Source organism: Cherax quadricarinatus, chromosome 12 (assembly GCF_038502225.1).
Source record: "Cherax quadricarinatus isolate ZL_2023a chromosome 12, ASM3850222v1, whole genome shotgun sequence".
Classification (NCBI taxonomy): Eukaryota; Metazoa; Arthropoda; class Malacostraca; order Decapoda; family Parastacidae; genus Cherax; species Cherax quadricarinatus.
The window spans coordinates 22,001,674-22,021,210 of record NC_091303.1 but is presented as its reverse complement, the minus strand read 5'-3'; positions in this window follow the sequence as shown (position 1 = coordinate 22,021,210).

The following is a 19,537-nucleotide window of genomic DNA, read 5'->3' as shown; positions in this document are numbered from 1 at the left end:
AAGGTTTTTTACAGTAAAATTAGCAAAAATGTATTCTCCATATTCATCACTAAAGCAATTGGTGCTAATACAAGATAATTGGTTAGAGTAATAGATTGCAATACCACCCCCAACTTGGTATGGTCTGCAGTTGTCTTCACTGCACTGTCTGCACTGTCTTCTTCGAGGTCATTCCACTTACTAACCACCCGGAGGATGAAGAAATTCTTCCTGACATCCCTGTGACTAATCTGTTTTTAACTTTCAATTGTGCTCTACAAAGGTGGCAGTAAAGCACTTGCAAAGAACTACAGACCGATAGCACTAACATCCCATATCATAAAAATCTTTGAAAAGCCACCTAGATACCCATCAATTACACAGCCCAGTGCAACACGGGGTTAGAGTTGGTCGCTCCTGTCTGTCCCAGCTATTGGACCACTTTGACAAGGTTCTGGATGCTGTAGAGGATAAACAACATGCATGTGTAGTATACACAGACTTTGCAAAAGCCTTCGACAAGTATGACCATGGTGTAATAGCGCACAAAATGCGTGATAAAGGAATAACAAGAAAAGTTTGTAGATGAATCTATAACTTCCTGACAAATAGAACACAAAGATTAATAGTAAACAGACTAAAGTCTGAGGCAGCTACCGTGAAAAGTTTTATTCCACAAGGCACAGTACTCGCTCCCATTCTATTCCTCATCCTAATATCTGACATAGACAGAGATGTCAGCCATAGTTCCTTGTCTTCCTTTGCGGCTGACACCTGAATTGCCATGACAGTGTTCTCCATCAAAGACACAACAAGACTCCAAGCAGACATTAACCAAATCTTCAAATGGCTCACTCAAAACAATATGAAGTTCAATGAAGAGAAATTTCAACTACTCAGATATGGAAAACTTGAGGAAATTAAAACTGTATCAGGGTATACAACAAATTCTAACCATACAATAGAGCGAAAAACTAATGTGAAGGACCAGGAAGTAATAATGTCAGAGGATCTCGCCTTCAAAGATCACAACAATGTATCTACCGCATCTGCTAGGAAAATGATAGGATGGATAATGAGAACCTTCAAAACCAGGGACGCCAAGTCCATGATGATTCGCTTCAAAACGCTTGTTCTCTCTAGGCTGGAATACTGCTGTACGCTAACTACCCCCTTCAAGGCAGGCGAAATTGCTGACCTGGAGAGTGTACAAAGAACTTTCACGGGACACATAAGTACGATAAGGCACCTAAATTACTGGGAACCGTTGAAGTCCCTTGATTTGTATTCCCTGGAACGCAGGCGAGAGAGATACATGATAATATACACTTGGAAAATCCTAGAGGGATTAGTACCAAACTTGCACACGAAAATCACTCCCTATGAAAGCAAGAGACTCGGCAGGAAATGCAACATTTCCCCAATAAAAAGCAGGGGCGCCACGAGTACACTGAGTGTCTGGGGCCCAAGACTGTTCAACTGCCTCCCAGCATACATAAGGGGGATTACCATTAGACCCCTGGCTGTCTTCAAGAAGGCGCTGGACAGGTACCAGCCGGGCTGTGGTTCGTATGTCAGCTTGCGTGCGGCCAGCAGTAACAGCCTGGTTGATCAGACCATGGTCCACTACTGAGCCTGGTCTCAGACCGAGCCGCTGAGGCACTGACCCCCGAAACCCTCTCCAGGTATACTCCAGGTACACTCCAGGTGCCCTCATATACCTGCTTCCAACCTGATGAACACTTTATCTTTGTCCACTTTATCAAATCCTCTCAGGATTTTGTATATCACTGTTATTTCTTCTGTCCATTAACACCATCAAGTTCAGTTCCTTTATTCTCTGTTCACAGGTCATTTCCCTCATTCCTGAAACTAATCTCTTTAAACGCTTCCGAACATTCACCAGTTTTTGAACATGGCTTATCAGGTGAGAGTTCCTTGCTGGACTGCTGGTGCTGCCTTCTACAAGATGGGCCTCACACACACACACACACACACACCTCTTATATGAGGCAGTGACTAACTCTTTCTTGGGATTCCTGAAAGCTACTCCTAGGTTTAAGAACCAGCGCTGTGAACGAACATTCGCTGCGCAGGTTGAGGTTGATGTGTGCTTCTGGCGATATGTTCGGCACTATGTACACCCCAAGGTGTTTTCTCCTAGAGTAAGGTTTTCAGCCTCTGTCTCCTGATTTTGAATTCGGTTTTCATTCTTCTTGCCCATTGGCTTTGTGTGTGTGTGTGTGTGTGTGTGTGTGTGTGTGTGTGTGTGTGTGTGTGTGTGTGTGTGTGTACTCACCTAATTGTGTTTGCAGGGGTCGAGACTCAGCTCCGGGCCCCGCCTCTTCACTGAGTGCTACTAGGTCCTCTCTCTCCCTGCTCCATGAGCTTCATCATACCTCATCTTAAAGCTATGTATGGTTCCTGCCTCCACTACCTCACTTGCTAGGCTATTCCACTTCCTGACGACTCTGTGACTGAAGAAATACTTCCTAACATCCCCGTGACTCATTTGGGTCTTCACCTTCCAATAGTGACCCCATGTTTCTGTGTCCCCTCTCTGGAACATCTTGTCTCTGTCCACCTTGTCTATTCCACGCAGTATTTTGTATGTTGTTATCATGTCTTCCCTAACCCTCCTGTCCTCCAGTGTCGTCAGGCAGATTTCCCTTAACCTGGAACTAGTCTTGTTGCAAACCTTTGCACTTTCTAAAATTTCTTGACGTGCTTGATCAAGTGTGGATTCCACACAGGTGCTGCATACTCCAGTATGGGCCTGACGTACAGGGTGTACAGTGTCTTGAACAATTCCTTACTAAGGTATCGGAACGCTATTCTCAGGTTTGCCTGGCGCCCATATGTTGCAGCAGTTATCTGATTGATGTGTGTTTTCGGAGACGTGCTCGGTGTTATACTCACCCCAAGATCTTTCTCCTTGAGCCAGGTTTGCAGTCTTTGGGCCACCTAGCATATACTCCGTCTGCGGTCTTCTTTGCCCTTCCCCGATCTTCATGACTTTGCATTTGGCTGGGTTAAATTCGAGAAGCCAGTTGCTGGACCAGGTGTCCAGCCTATCCAGGTCTCTTTGAAGTCCTACCTGATCCTCATCTGATTTAATTCTCCTCATTAACTCCACATCATTTGCGAACAGGGACACTTCTGAGTCTAACCCTTCCATCATGTCATTCACATATACCAGAAATAGCATTGATCCTAGGACCGACCCCTGTGGGACCCCGCTCGTCACAGGTGCCCACTGTGATACCTCATCACGTACCAGGACTCGTTGTTGCCTCCCTGCCAGGTATTCTCTGATCCATTGCAGCGCCCTTCTTATACGCGCCTGATCGTGTGGTGTGTGTGTGTGCGTGTGTGTGTGTGTGTGTATGTGTGTGTGTACTCACCTATTTGTGGTTGCAGGGGTCGAGTCTTAGCTCCTGGCCCCGCCTCTTCACCGGTTGCTACTGGGCCCTCTCTTTCCCCGCTCCATGAGCTTTATCAAACCTCGTCTTAAAACTGTGTATGGTTCCTGCCTCCACTACGTCATTTTCTAGGCTATTCCACTGCCTTACAACTCTATGACTGAAGAAATACTTCCTACTATCTCTCTGACTCATTTGTGTCTTCAACTTCCAATTGTGGCCTCTTGTTTCTATGTCCCCTCCCTGGAACATCCTGTCTTTGTCCACCTTGTCTATTCCACGCAGTATTTTATATGTCGTTATCATGTCTCCCCTGACACTCCTGTCCTCCAGTGTCGTCAGGCCGATTTCCCTTAATCTTTCTTCATAGGACATTCCCCTTAGCTCTGGAACTAACATTGTCGCAAACCTTTGTACTTTCTCTAGTTTCTTGACGTGCTTTATCAAGTGCGGGTTCCAAACAGGTGCTGCATACTCCAGTATGGGCCTGACATACACGGTGTACAGTGTCTTGAATGATTCCTTACTAAGGTATCGGAATGCTGTTCTCAGGTTTGCCAGGCGCCCATATGCTGCAGCAGTTATCTGATTGATGTGTGCTTCCGGAGACATGCTCGGTGTTATACTCACCCCAAGATCTCGCTCCTTGAGTGAGGTTTGCAGTCTTTGGCCACCTAGCCTATACTCTGTCTGTGGTCTTCTGTGCCCTTCCCCTATCTTCATGACTTTGCATTTGGCAGGATTAAATTCGAGAAGCCATTTGCTGGACCAGGTGTCCAGTCTGTCCAGGTCTCTTTGAAGTCCTGCCTGGTCCTCATCAGATTTAATTCTCCTCATTAACTTCATATCATCTGCAAACAGGGACACTTCTGAGTCTAACCCTTCCATCATGTCGTTCACATATACCAAAAATAGCACTGGTCCTAGGACCGACCCCTGTGGGACCCAGCTCGTCACAGGTGCCCACTGTGATACATCATTACGTACCATGACTCGTTGTTGCCTCCCTGTCAGGTATTCTCTGATCCATTGCAGTGCCCTTCCTGTTATATGCGCCTGATGCTCTAGCTTCTGCACTAATCTCTTGTGAGGAACTGTGTCAAAGGCCTTCCTGCAGTCCAAGAAGATGCAATCAACCCACCCCTCTCTCTCGTGTCTTACTTCTGTTATTTTATCATAAAACTCCAGAAGGTTTGTGACACAAGATTTGCCTTCCGTGAATCCGTGCTGGTTGGCATTTATACTCTTGTTCCGTTCCAGGTGCTCCACCACTCTCCTCCTGATAATCTTCTCCATAATTTTGCATACTATACACGTCAATGACACAGGTCTATAGTTTAGTGCCTCTTTTCTGTCTCCTTTTTTAAAAATGGGAACTACATTTGCCGTCTTCCATACCTCAGGTAGTTGCCCAGTTTCCAGGGACGTGTTGAAGATTGTGGTAAGTGGCACGCACAACATATCTGCTCCCTCTCTAAGGACCCACGGGGAGATGTTGTCCGGTCCGATTGCCTTTGAGGTATCGATGTCCCTTAGCAGTTTCTGCACCTCCTCCTCATCTGTATGTATGTCGTCCAACACTTGTTGGTGTATTCCTTGCTGGTGTCCCCATCTGGTCTGTCCCCCCAGAGTCCTTCCTGTCTCTACTGTAAATACTTCCTTAAATCTTGTGTTGAGCTCCTCACATACCTCTTGATCGTTTCTTGTGAGTTCTCCACCTTCTTTCCTCAGCCTTATCACCTGGTCCTTGACTGTTGTCTTCCTCCTAATGTGGCTATACAGCAGTTTCGGGTCAGATTTGACTTTCGATGCTATGTCGTTTTCATACTGTCGCTGGGCCTCCCTCCTTATCTGTGCATACTCGTTTCTGGCTCTTCTACTAATCTCCTTGTTTTCCTGGGTCCTATGCCTTTTATAGTTTGGCCTGTCCCCTTCAGTTCCTGTTACCTTCTCCACTTGTAACTCTACTATATAGTCAAAACTCAGAACCACGTGATCGCTAGCTCCAAGGGGCCTCTCGTAAGTGATGTCCTCAATGTCCGAACTGCTCAGGGTGAACACAAGATCCAGTCTTGCTGGTTCATCCTCCCCTCTCTCTCTGGTTGTGTCCCTGACATGTTGATGCATGAGGTTTTCAAGTACCACATCCATCATCTTGGCTCTCCATGTTTCGGGACCCCCATGTGGCTCCAGGTTTTCCCAGTCGATCTCCCTGTGGTTGAAATCGCCCATTACCAGTAACTTTGCTCTGCTCGAGTGAGCTCTTCTTGCCACCTCAGCCAGTGTGTCCACCATCACCCTGTTGTTTTCTTCATACTCCTCTCTTGGCCTCCTGCAGTTCTGTGGTGGGTTATACATCACTCCAATGACTACTTTATGTTCTCCGGACTGAATTGTACCTACAATGTAGTCTCTTTCTCCAATCATGTCCATGCCTTCCATTTCCTCAAATCCCCATCGGTGTTTTATGAGCAGTGCAACCCCTCCTCCCCCTCTACTCCTTCTATCTTTCCTCAGGATCTGATATCCTGTTGGGAAGATTGTGTCTGTTATTGTCTCAGCGAGTTTTGTTTCTGTGACTGCTATGATGTCTGGGGATTTTTCACTGATTCTTTCGTTCCACTCCTCATGTTTATTCGTTATTCCATCCGCGTTTGTGTACCAACCCTTCAGTTTCTTTTCTATCATTGTGGTCATGCAAGAATATTGGGGTTGGGGGAGCGAGAGCCTTGGTGGGGGCCTATATGGGGCTGTGGTGTAGGTGGGGTTTGTGTTGATGGGGGTGGGGTCAGAATGCCCATAAGGGACAGCTGTTGGGGTGAGGTTTGTGATATGGGGGTTGGTAGCAGAGGGAACAGTGAGTGGGTTGTAGTATAGGTTGCTCAGTTGCGTTGGGAATGTCTCGGTTGGAGTCTTTTGGTGGGAGATTCTGTGGGGTGTGTTTGCCCTTCCTCCTGTGTCTGGGTCCTGCTCATTTTCGTCATTGCTTCTCGTTCCTCCTTGCGTCTCTGTACCCTCTCTTTCAGTGTAGTCCTTTCTTCTTGTGTTCTGTCGCGGTCGAGGTATACTCTCTGGTACCCCTCTTTGTCCCTCAGTCTTGCTTTCTCTTGCAGAATCCTGGTTCGAACTGATTCTTCCTTGAAAGTTACTCTGACAGGCCGTAACCTTCCACTCGCAAACCACCCAATTCTCTGAAAATTTGTCACCTGGGTCATATCGCCCTCCCCTATTGTTTTCATGATGCCTTCAATCATTTTTTTCTCCTCCTGTTTTATTTCTTCAAAGTTGTCCCCCTTGGCTTCTTGGAGCCCGTACACAAAAACTGACCTCGCCCTTTCCTCCTCCCACTGAGTCTCCATCTGCTTCCTCTGAGGCATTTTATTTCCTTCCATTGACATGTTCTTGCCTTCAGTCCCTGTCATATCTGAAACTTCTATTCTCAGTGAACTGTCTTTCCTGACCAGCTGTCCCTTGCTACTGCAGTTGGCTGTTAGAATCTCTGCATATAGCATACCTTCATTGTCTTCGGACCTGTCGTTTGATCTTAGTGTGCTCGTCGTCTTTTCCCTGGCCCCACGTGGGTCTGATAGGGCCTTCGTGTACGGCATGTCTCCGTTGTTGCTTACCGTCCCCTTGTCTGTGCCTGACTTTGAATTTCCTGATGTCACATCTGAATTGTCATTTGTCTCTCTAATCTGTTTCAGGCTTTGCAGTTTCTCTTCTAAGCACTGTATCCTAGCTTCTGCTGCTAAGACCTGTACTTCCCACTTCCTGCACTCTTCAGCTATCTGCTCCTCCATTTTCTTTCCAAGCTCTACTATCTTCCTTCCCCACTCTTCCTCCCTTTTTTGGAGCTCTAACTCCCAGTCTTTCCTCCCTGGTTCGTCTACCAGATCTCTGGTTTTCCGTCCTCTAAGGCCACCCATTTTTTTTTTTTTTACCACAGAAGGCTAGAGGAGGGAGAGGGTGCGAGGGGGAGAGAGAAAGGGTAGAAAGAGGGAGAGAGAGGAGAGAGAAAGGGTAGAAAGAGGGAGAGAGAGGAGAGAGTATGGTGGTGAGGGATAAGACCAACGGGGAGAGAGAGAAATGTGAGGGGGAGAGAAAGGGTAGAGAGAGGGAGAAAGAGAGGGAGAGGGAGAAAGGAGGGCGAGGGAAAAGGCTATGAGAGAGAGAAATGGAGAGATGGAGAGAGAAGCCTATAGAGAGAGAGGAGGGTGAGAGATAGGGCTATGGGAGTGAGGGAGAGAGAGGGAGAGAGAGAGGGAGAGAGAGAGGGAGAGAGAGAGGGAGAGAGAGAGGGAGAGAGAGAGGGAGAGAGAGAGGGAGAGAGAGAGGGAGAGAGAGAGAGAGAGAGAGAGAGAGAGAGTAGGGGAAGGGGAGGGAAAAAGGCTGTGAGAGAGAGAAACGTGAGGGAAGGAAAAGATAGGAGGGAGGAGGGAGTGAAGGCAACAGCGGGGAGGGGAAAGGTCTGTGGAGGAGGGAAAGGTGTGTGGGGGGTGAGGGGACGCGGTCAAATTCCAAGGATCAGCTGTGTGTACTCACCTAGTTGTGGTTTCAGGGGTCGAGACTCAGCTCCTGGCCCCGAGTGTATGTGTGTGCGCGCGTGTGCACGTCAGTTGTTTATATGTCCCAGATACAATTCACCCCTGTGTATCCGTAATACTAATACGATACCATTAACACTGAGAGTAATTCTAATAATTATAATACTAGCGTGTGTTAACAAGTCATTCTTTCACCCAGTTATGTACTACCTTTTACTACATGTGTACCCAATACTTGCTTCTCAGATTGTACTGTCTTTGTGTCCTAAAACATTATCTCTCGAAACTGTTGTCAGGGCTGTAGTCCCATTAGCCACGACTTAATCCTCCTGCCTATTCCTTGCTCCTACAAATTTTATCTTCCTACTACTGCTAGGTGTTGTGTGTATAATAATCCCTCTGGAGCAGGGTTTAGATAGCGAGCTACCAGTGACCGTAGGGCCGGCTCTACCACTCAAAAACCTCCCGCCAACCACAAACAGGTGATTTGTACGTTACTCCTCAGAGGGGACGTCCATCCAGATGCCTGATGTACGATGCTCGCTGTACGATGCTCGCTGTACGAGTCGTGCACCTCGCCCTTCCGCCTCTGACTTCTTCAACTATTCTTTTCTCGTTGCCCTTTTGAGTCCTCATTTACCACACTTATCACTTGTATACTTCTACTTTTATAATTTACACTTCACTTTTGGTAAGTACACTTCTTATTTGTGTTGACACCCAACCTGTTATGGCGGCGCTACTCCCTCAGGCCTACTGCTGCCACCACCTCTGCTTATATATATTTATGTATATGTATGTATATATATATATATATATATATATATATATATCCCCTTTCTGGCTAGCTTGTTCACTCTGTGTGCTACATCACAGTTTGTCGTTAGCCACCCTCTCTTAATTCTATTTGATCTTTTCTCTTTAGTCACTCGCTTTGTACTTTGTATATGTGTAACACTGTGGCAACAGGTGCCAACTAGGCCTCAACGAACTGGCACTTTGAAATTTTGTTGTATAATTTCAGGCTTTCTCTCGCCTTTACTTTATTTATTTTTGCTAATACTTTGGTTATCACTTGTAGGGTTGTTCACTGACGTTGTCACTAACACTGGTTGCTTCTAGCTGCTAAAACACGCCCTAAAAGCACTAAGATTCTCGGAGCCTGGCGCTTGTGACCCACTGGTGCTGGAGAGGACATTGTGTGTGTGTGTGTGTGTGTGTGTGTGTACTCACCTAATTGTGGTTGCAGGGGTCGAGACTCAGCTCCTGGCCCCGCCTCTTCACTGATCGCTACTGGATCCTCTCTCTCTCTGCTTCCTGAGCTTTGTCATACCTCTTCTTAAAACTATGTATGGTTCCTGCCTCCACTACTTCACTTGCTAGGCTATTCCACTTGCTGACAACTCTATGACTGAAGAAATACTTCCTAACGTCCCTGTGATTCGTCTGAGTCTTCAGCTTCCAGTTGTGACCCCTTGTCCCTGTGTCCCCTCTCTGGAACATCCTATCTCTGTCCACCTTGTCTATTCCCCGCAGTATCTTGTATGTCGTTATCATGTCTCCCCTGACCCTTCTGTCCTCCAGTGTCGTCAGTCCGATTTCCCTTAACCTTTCCTCGTACGACATTCCCTTGAGCTCTGGGACTAGCCTTGTTGCAAACCTTTGTACTTTCTCTAACTTCTTGACGTGCTTGACCAGGTGTGGGTTCCAGACTGGTGCTGCATACTCCAGTATGGGCCTGACATACACAGTGTACAGTGTCTTGAACGATTCCTTATTAAGGTATCGGAACGCTATGTGTGTGTGTGTGTGTGTGTGTGTGTGTGTGTGTGTGTGTGTGTGTGTGTGTGTGTGTGTGTGTGTGTGTGTGTGTGTGTGTGTGTGTGTGTTTGTGTGTGTGTGTGTGTCTGTGTCTGTGTCTGTGTCTGTGTCTGTCTGTGTCTGTGTCTGTGTGTGTCCGTGTATCTGTCTTTGTGTCTGTGTCTCCCAACCCCTCTCTATCTATTTCTCTATATATCTCTCTCGAATTATGCATCAATAATAAATTGGCTGCACATGTAATATATTAATCTCAGCATCTCTGCTTATTCGTTGAATTGATCGCCGTTGTTACAACGGTACACTCATACAATGTAAAATATATGAATGTTCTCCGCGCTTCAAGATCCTTGATATTATTGCAATATACGTAGATCGTAACCAGTGCTATTATTTAGTTTACACACTAGAAGCCATTGATTCTCTCGCAGCGAACGTGACTCTATCTGCTTCCACCACATTTCATTTGGTACGCTTCGTTTATTAATTTTCCAATTGCGATGGGAGAGGGTAATTTGCAAACAGTGATTGAGCAATATAATTTTCAAAGTGATGTAGCAGGGTAATTCTCTCATAGCGAGTCACTGCCAACTTGCATCGACACTTTGAACTTACTTTTTCTGTTCCTTTTGTATATATTTTGTATCTGACAAATAAAACAGTGCACACAAACACACACACACAACACACACACACACACACACACACACACACACACACACACACACACACACACACACACACACACACACACACACACACACACACACACACACACACACACACACTAGCCGAGGTGGCCAGAAAAGCACACATGGGGGGAGCAAAGTTACTAGTTATGGGTGATTTCAATCACAAGGAGATTGACTGGGAAAACCTGGAGCCCCATGGGGGTCCCGAAACATGGAGAGCCAAGATGATGGATGTGGTACTGGAAAACCTCATGCATCAACATGTTAGAGACACTACCAGAGAGAGAGGTGAGGATGATCCAGCAAGACTAGACCTTGTATTCACCTTGAGTTGTTCGGACATCGAGGATATCATGTATGAAAGGCCCCTAGGAGCTAGTGATCATGTGGTTCTGTGCTTTGACTACATAGTTGAGCTTCAAGTGGAGAGAGTAGCAGGAATAGAATGGGAAAAACCAAACTACAAAAGGGGGAATTACTCAGGCATGAGGAACTTCCTGCAAGACATTCAGTGGGAGAGGGAACTGACAGGAAAACCAGTACAAGAAATGGTGGACTATGTGGCAACAAAATGCAAGGAGGCAGAGGAGAGGTTTGTTCCCAAGGGAAACAGAAACAATGGGAAGAACAGAACGAGTCCTTGGCTCATCCAAAGGTGTAGGGAGGCAAAAACTAGGTGTACTAGAGAATGGAAAAGGTACAGAAGACAGAGAACTCAGGAAAATAAAGAGATTAGCCTAAGAGCCAGAAACGAATATGCACAGATAAGAAGGGAGGCTCAGCGACAATATGAAAATGACATAGCATCGAAAGTCAAGTCTGACCCGAAGCTGTTGTACAGCCACATCAGGAGGAAAACAACAGTGAAGGACCACATATTCAGACTGAGGAAGGATGATGGGGAGTTCACAAGAAACGACCGAGAGGTATGTGAGGATCTCAACACGAGATTTAAAGAAGTATTACAGCGGAAACCAGTAGAACCCCAGGAATTCAGAACAGGGGGGTACACCAACAAGTGCTGGATGAGGTACACATAACCAAGGAGGAGGTGAAGAAGCTGCTATGTGAATTTGACACCTCAAAGACGGTGGGACCAGACAACATCTCTCCGTGGGTCCTTAGAGAGGGAGCAGAGATGCTGTGTGTGCCATTAACAAAGATCTTCAACACATCCATTGAAACTGGGCAACTCCCTGAGGTATGGAAGATAGCAAATGTAGTCCCAATTTTTAAAAAGGGAGACAGACATGAAGCCCTAAACTACAGACCTGTATCACTAACGTGTATAGTATGCAGAGTCATGGAGAAGATCCTCAGGAGGAGAGTGGTGGAGCACCTGGAAAGAAACAAGTGTATAATTGACAACCAGCACGGTTTCAGGGAAGGAAAATCCTGTGTCACAAACCTACTGGAGTTTTATGACAAGGTGACAGAAGTAAGACAAGAGAGAGAGGGGTGGATCGACTGCATTTCTTTGAACTGCAAGAAGGCCTTCGACACAGTTCCTCACAAGAGGTTACTGCAAAAGCTAGAGGATCAGGCACACATAACAGGAAAGGCACTGCAATGGATCAGAGAATACCTGACAGGGAGGCAACAACGAGTCATGGTACGTGACGAGGTGTCAGAGTGGGCGCCTGTGACAAGTGGGGTTCCACAGGGGTCGGTCCTAGGACCTGTGCTGTTTTTGGTATATGTGAATGACATAACGGAAGGGATAGACTCAGAAGTGCCCTTGTTTGCAGATGATGTGAAGTTAATGAGAAGAATCAAATCGGATGAGGATCAGACAGGACTACAAAGAGACCTGGACAGGCTACAAGCCTGGTCCAGCAACTGGTTCCTTGAGTTTAACCCCGCCAATGCAAAGTCATGAAGATTGGGGAAGGGCAAAGAAGACCGCAGGCACAATATAGTCTAGATGGCCAAAGACTGCGAACCTCACTCAAGGAAAAAGATCTGGGGGTGAGTATAACACCGAACATATCTCCTGAGGCGCACATCAATCAGATAACTGCTGCAGCATACGGGCGTCTGGCAAACCTAAGGAGAGCGTTCCGATACCTCAGTAAGGAATCGTTCAAGACTCTGTATACCATTTACGTCAGGCTCATACTGGAGTATGCAGCACCAGTTTGGAATCCACACCTGGTCAAGCACGTCAAGAAATTAGAGAAAGTGCAAAGGTTTGCAACAAGACTAGTCCCAGAGCTAAGGGGATTGTCCTACGAAGAAAGGTTGAGGGAAATCAGCCTGACGACACTGGAGGACAGGAGGGTCAGGGGAGACATGATAACGACATATAAAATACTGCGCGGAATATACAAGGTGGACAAAGACGGGATGTTCCAGAGATGGGACACAGAAACAAGAGGTCACAATTGGAAGTTGAAGACTCAGATGAATCAAAGGGATGTTAGGAAGTATTTCTTCAGTCATAGAGTAGTCAGGCCGTGGAATAGCCTAGAAAGTGACGTAGTGGAGGCGGGAACCATACATAGTTTTAAGGCGAGGTATGATAAAGCTCATGGAGCAGGGAGAGAGAGGACCTAGTAGCAATCAGTGAAGAGGCGGGGCCAGGAGCTATGAATCGACCCCTGCAACCACAAATAGGTGAGTACACACCCACACACACACGAGTAAACTACCTGGAGGAGGGAATCCATTTTTATTTATGGATTTTTGCAGATGACGTAAAGCTATTGAGGAGAATTTGTTTGGGGAAGGGTAGGGAGCAGACACCAGGAAAACCTACAAGAGATGAAAGAATAGTCAAACAAATGGTTTCCGATATTCAGCCCCAAAGTATAAGGCCGTGAAAATTGGAGAGAGGGAGAGAAAACCTGTGATAGACTGTGGATTGGGTGGGAAACACCATAAGATACCGTACAAGGTAAAAAAATACTTGTGGGTTAAAGTCACATCATCTGTCTCACCTGGTGCACCCACTATCCGCGTAGCATCAGCAGCATACGTATGACTGGCAAATCTAAGAACTACTCTCAGGAACGCAAGTAGTCTTCTTTAACGCTAAATACGACATGCGTCAAGCGGATCGTAGAGTATGCTGCACCAGCAAGTACCCAAACACAAGAAGACCTTGAGGGTCACAGCTACACTAGTTCCGAATTTGCGGGGAATACACAACGTGGAGAGACTGGGAAAAATGAGAGTAACAAGCTGGTAGGGAGGAAAAGCTAGAAACGTCATAATCACGACATTAAAGTTATTTATAGGAGAACTAGTCGGAGGAAGAGAACAGGGACAACGGAGCATTAACAGGAGCTAAAGATGCAAATAATTCACAGACATATTAGGAAGTTCTTTCTTAAGGTGGTCAAATATCAGAGTGACCTCTAAGAAGATGGACGAGGGGGAGGAAATTCTACACACAGTTTCTAGAGTAAATATAATAGAGATCAGAAGGTCATAATATCTGACCGTCCATTGTAAGTCGAGACCCAGCCATTTCCCCCTCTCCCCCATGAATCAACAACCTGCTGAGTACAACTCGGCAAGTAAGCACACACATACACACAATGGGGGCCAGGAGCTATGAATCGACCCCTGCAACCACGATTAGGTGTGTACATACATTAACTCACGTACTAAATATAATTTAAATAGATTTAAACCCTGAAGATATAACCAGGGAAAACTACGACCAACATAAGTAGAAGCCTAGACCTGGAAGAACCAAACTGCTTGACTCCATACAGCTGCTTGACTCCATACACCTGCTTGACTCCATACACCTGCTTGACTCCATACACCTGCTTGATTCCATACACCTGCTTGACTCCATACACCTGCTTGACTCCATACACCTGCTTGACTCCATACACCTGCTTGACTCCATACAGCTGCTTGACTCCATACAGCTGCTTGACTCCATACACCTGCTTGACTCCATACAGCTGCTTGACTCCATACACCTGCTTGACTCCATACAGCTGCTTGACTTCATACAGCTGCTTGACTCCATACACCTGCTTGACTCCATACAGCTGCTTGACTCCATACACCTGCTTGACTCCATACAGCTGCTTGACTCCATACACCTGCTTGACTCCATACACCTGCTTGACTCCATACAGCTGCTTGACTCCATACAGCTGCTTGACTCCATACACCTGCTTGACTCCATACAGCTGCTTGACTCCATACAGCTGCTTGACTCCATATACCTGCTTGATTCCATACACCTGCTTGATTCCATACACCTGCTTGACTCCATACAGCTGCTTGACTCCATACACCTACTTGATTCCATACACCTGCTTGACTCCATACAGCTGCTTGACTCCATACAGCTGCTTGACTCCATACACCTGCTTGACTCCATACACCTGCTTGACTCCATACAGCTGCTTGACTCCATACACCTGCTTGATTCCATACACCTGCTTGATTCCATACACCTGCTTGACTCCATACAGCTGCTTGACTCCATACAGCTGCTTGACTCCATACACCTGCTTGACTCCATACAGCTGCTTGACTCCATACACCTGCTTGATTCCATACACCTGCTTGACTCCATACACCTGCTTGACTCCATACACCTGCTTGACTCCATACACCTGCTTGACTCCATACAGCTGCTTGACTCCATACACCTGCTTGATTCCATACACCTGCTTGATTCCATACACCTGCTTGACTCCATACAGCTGCTTGACTCCATACACCTGCTTGATTCCATATACCTGCTTGATTCCATACAGCTGCTTGACTCCATACACCTGCTTGACTCCATACAGCTGCTTGACTCCATACAGCTGCTTGACTCCATACAGCTGCTTGACTCCATACAGCTGCTTGACTCCATATACCTGCTTGATTCCATACACCTGCTTGACTCCATACAGCTGCTTGACTCCATACAGCTGCTTGACTCCATATACCTGCTTGATTCCATATACCTGCTTGACTCCATACAGCTGCTTGACTCCATATACCTGCTTGATTCCATACACCTGCTTGACTCCATACAGCTGCTTGACTCCATATACCTGCTTGATTCCATACACCTGCTTGACTCCATACAGCTGCTTGACTCCATACAGCTGCTTGACTCCATACAGCTGCTTGACTCCATATACCTGCTTGATTCCATACACCTGCTTGACTCCATACAGCTGCTTGACTCCATACACCTGCTTGACTCCATACAGCTGCTTGACTCCATACAGCTGCTTGACTCCATACACCTGCTTGACTCCATACAGCTGCTTGACTCCATACAGCTGCTTGACTCCATACAGCTGCTTGACTCCATACAGCTGCTTGATTCCATACACCTGCTTGATTCCATACACCTGCTTGATTCCATACACCTGCTTGATTCCATACACCTGCTTGACTCCATACACCTGCTTGATTCCATACACCTGCTTGTCTCCATACACCTGCTTGACTCCATACACCTGCTTGACTCCATACACCTGCTTGATTCCATACACCTGCTTGACTCCATACACCTGCTTGACTCCATACACCTGCTTGACTCCATACACCTGCTTGATTCCATACACCTGCTTGACTCCATACACCTGCTTGATTCCATACACCTGCTTGATTCCATACACCTGCTTGACTCCATACACCTGCTTGACTCCATACACCTGCTTGACTCCATACACCTGTTTGACTCCATTCACCTGCTTGACTCCATACACCTGCTTGATTCCATACACCTGCTTGACTCCATACACCTGCTTGATTCCATACACCTGCTTGATTCCATACACCTGCTTGACTCCATACACCTGCTTGACTCCATACACCTGCTTGACTCCATACACCTGCTTGACTCCATACAGCTGCTTGACTCCATACACCTGCTTGATTCCATACACCTGCTTGACTCCATACAGCTGCTTGACTCCATACACCTGCTTGACTCCATACACCAAGACTTTCTGAGTCAGTATGTTAAAGATTAGGCTGGAATGACACAAATATCAGAATCTTTCTTACGATAATGTACTGAGAGTCGTGGAATCACACTCTCATGAAAAGTGTGCAGTGAGAGGCGGTATGACTTAAGTGTACATTGTTAAGAGATGAACATCATAAATATAACCAATACGATTAATATGTAAATATCATATCAAGATAAAATTGAAGCATTTTATTCAGAATGATCAGAATTTGATTTTAAAAAAGAACTGAGGTAAGAATTGGTTTGTCATTATAGTTGTAGATCAGAAACTGCCAGATAGCGTCAATGAGGCAAATAATTGGAAAAATGTTAAGACTCACGCACTGGCCTGGAGATTTTACGACTCACTTGCCATGAGTTCTAACCCCACCAGTATTGTGGTTTCTTTTAAGATTACTTCAAACAGATACGTGTGAAAATGCATTTGCACATATTGAGAACACTGAAATGTGATTCTAACTTTTCCTTTTATCAATACAAGAGTGCCGTGTAGGGATGCCGTGTGAAGTCATTTTGCCACCTGGAAGCATATTGCAATATTTCACTGTTAAGAGGTACTCAGGGACGCGTTCCCTCGTAAGCTATATTACCCCAGAGTCTGGCTGTGCAGAGTGATGGGCTCACGTTGCCTCGTCATCAATCCAGACCAGTTGACTCGTCTTCAGAGTTCCATGCTGCACTCATTAGTTTTATATTTCACTGATGAACTGTAAAAACATGTATGTGCATGTGTCAGACGAGGTAGCATTTATAAGATAACATGTTTAACTCATGTGATGAGAGGTAACAAACACGTAGACGTTAGCCTAACTCACTGTGATGCGTAAATCAATAGAGTTACAGCAGTGAAAATATATTTCAAAATGAACTGAAAAAGATAATAGAAGTATGTATTTTTAATTATAGTATGTACAAGTGTTTTCCACAGTGTGTGTCCCCTCAACACTGATGTTCCAGATAATTTAGCATATGGAAATCCAATTAGCATTAACTATGGATGATGTTTTGACTTGTGATAGCATTATTAAATCACATAAAGAGGAATGCGACAGAACATTATATATATGTCGTGCCGAATGAGTAAAGATTGCGATTTTGGCTTAAATAACAACGGTCTTCTTGCCGAATAAGGCAAGCGAAAATTTGTGTATGCAATAATTTCGGAAAACTCATTTTGGGCCTAACGAAAAAATATATTTCATTTTGTGTGTGTTTTATTAAATTATTGTAAACTTATCTAAAATATATTTAGTTGGATTAGGCTAAATTAAATTGCGCTTGTCATAATAAGGTTAGGTAAGTTTTCAAAGGTTCTTTTAATTATAAAATTATTATTTTTTTCATTAACATAAATGAAAAAAAAATATATCTTTAAACGTATAAGATAAAATTTTAGAAAGGTTTACTAAATGAGTTCTTGCTAATTGTTGTAGTGGTAATCTGATGTTTCATCTGGTCAGTACACGTATTGTACATGCATGGTATACAATACCGATAAGATGAAAATTTCTTTAGACACATGTACAACATCTGGGTATCTTTATTGTAGACGTTTCGCCATCCAGTGGCTTTATCAATACCAGTTCAAGGACATGATTGGAAAACAGAAGAACTATGTACAAAAGATGAGGTAATCAGTCCCTCAGCCTTGGAGTTGGTGTGAAGAGCACCGTAGTCGTGACTTCGGTCTTCTGTCTTTCAATCATGTCCTTGAATCTGTATTGATAATGCCCCTGGATGGTGAAACGTCTACAATAAAGATACCCAGATGTTCCACATGTCTAAAAAAAAAAATCAGTACACGTATTATTTTGGAAGTTATAAATGCAACGTTGTTATCACTTTGTTTGAAACTCCGGGTTATATTGTGGTCTACGCTACCAGTATGACTCAAGAAATCGTAATGACACGATTGCAAACAAACCATACCCCCGGCCGGGATTGAACCCGCGGTCATAGAGTCTCTATGACCGCGGGTTCAATCCCGGCCGGGGGTAATTAATGTGACGCACAGTAATCCCGGCCGGGGGTAATTAATGTGACGCTACCAGTAATTAATGTGACGCACAGTTTGCTGTGTTTTTACGCGTGGAATCTAAGATGGTGTAAACGGAGCAAGAGAGAAATTTGAGTTTGGTGAGTATGGTTCATGAAACTCTGGGCTACATATTCTGTAGACTCTGAAGGGGAAAAAAAGACACCACCTAGAAAGGCAGCCTTGTGCAGGAGGCCATGGTTGACCTCCGTTACATGCTGATGCAGAAAGCAGTGTTGGTCCTCCGTCACTGTCTAGTGCAGGAGGCGGTATTAGTCCTCCGTCACAGCCTGGTACAGGAGGCAGTGCTGTGCCTCAGTCACAGACTGGTACAAGAGACTGTCAGAAGCTAGTGCATAAGATATTGCCAATTGGGACCATTAATCCCCGACATGGAATATCTCTCCCAGTCCTGACAGCAGCGGCTCATCCCTCACAGTATTTCTTTTCGCTGTCTCAGATCATTTCTCGGGCAGTCCTTTGCAACACATTAATTTCTAAACGCCAGATGTAATAACTAAATACTGCATGACTCCATCCTGGTACACTAGTGACCATTTATCGAACATCTCCACCCAGTAATTTTTTCCCGATGTTACAACAGCTCCAGTGTTGCCGCAGACACGCGCAATCGACAGTGAAAATCCAAGAAAGGACACGGAAGAAAAGCAAGTTATCATCGGAACTCTCATGAGAGCTACGGCTCGAGTGTTTATCCAAAATATCACTAACCTTCCTCGCTTTCTCCCTCTTCAGTTTTTATTTTTATTTTTATAAATATCTAAATATTTAGGAATATGTCTTTTTTATAATGTATGAAGTTTGCTTTTATTATTCCCAGAGATAAGTGCGGGATATTTATCGTCGCCACCGTCCGCTTCCGCCACTCTATATATTTCAAGTGAAAACTGATCTTTAAACATCGTAGAGTTTAAGAACTCCACACCTGTGAGAGTTCCCACACACACACACACACACACACACACACACACACACACACACACACACACACACACACACACACACACACATGACTTGATAAACAGAGCAAAACAATGTCTCATTAAAGACTAGTTCTGCAACTTGTCTTTGTCTCT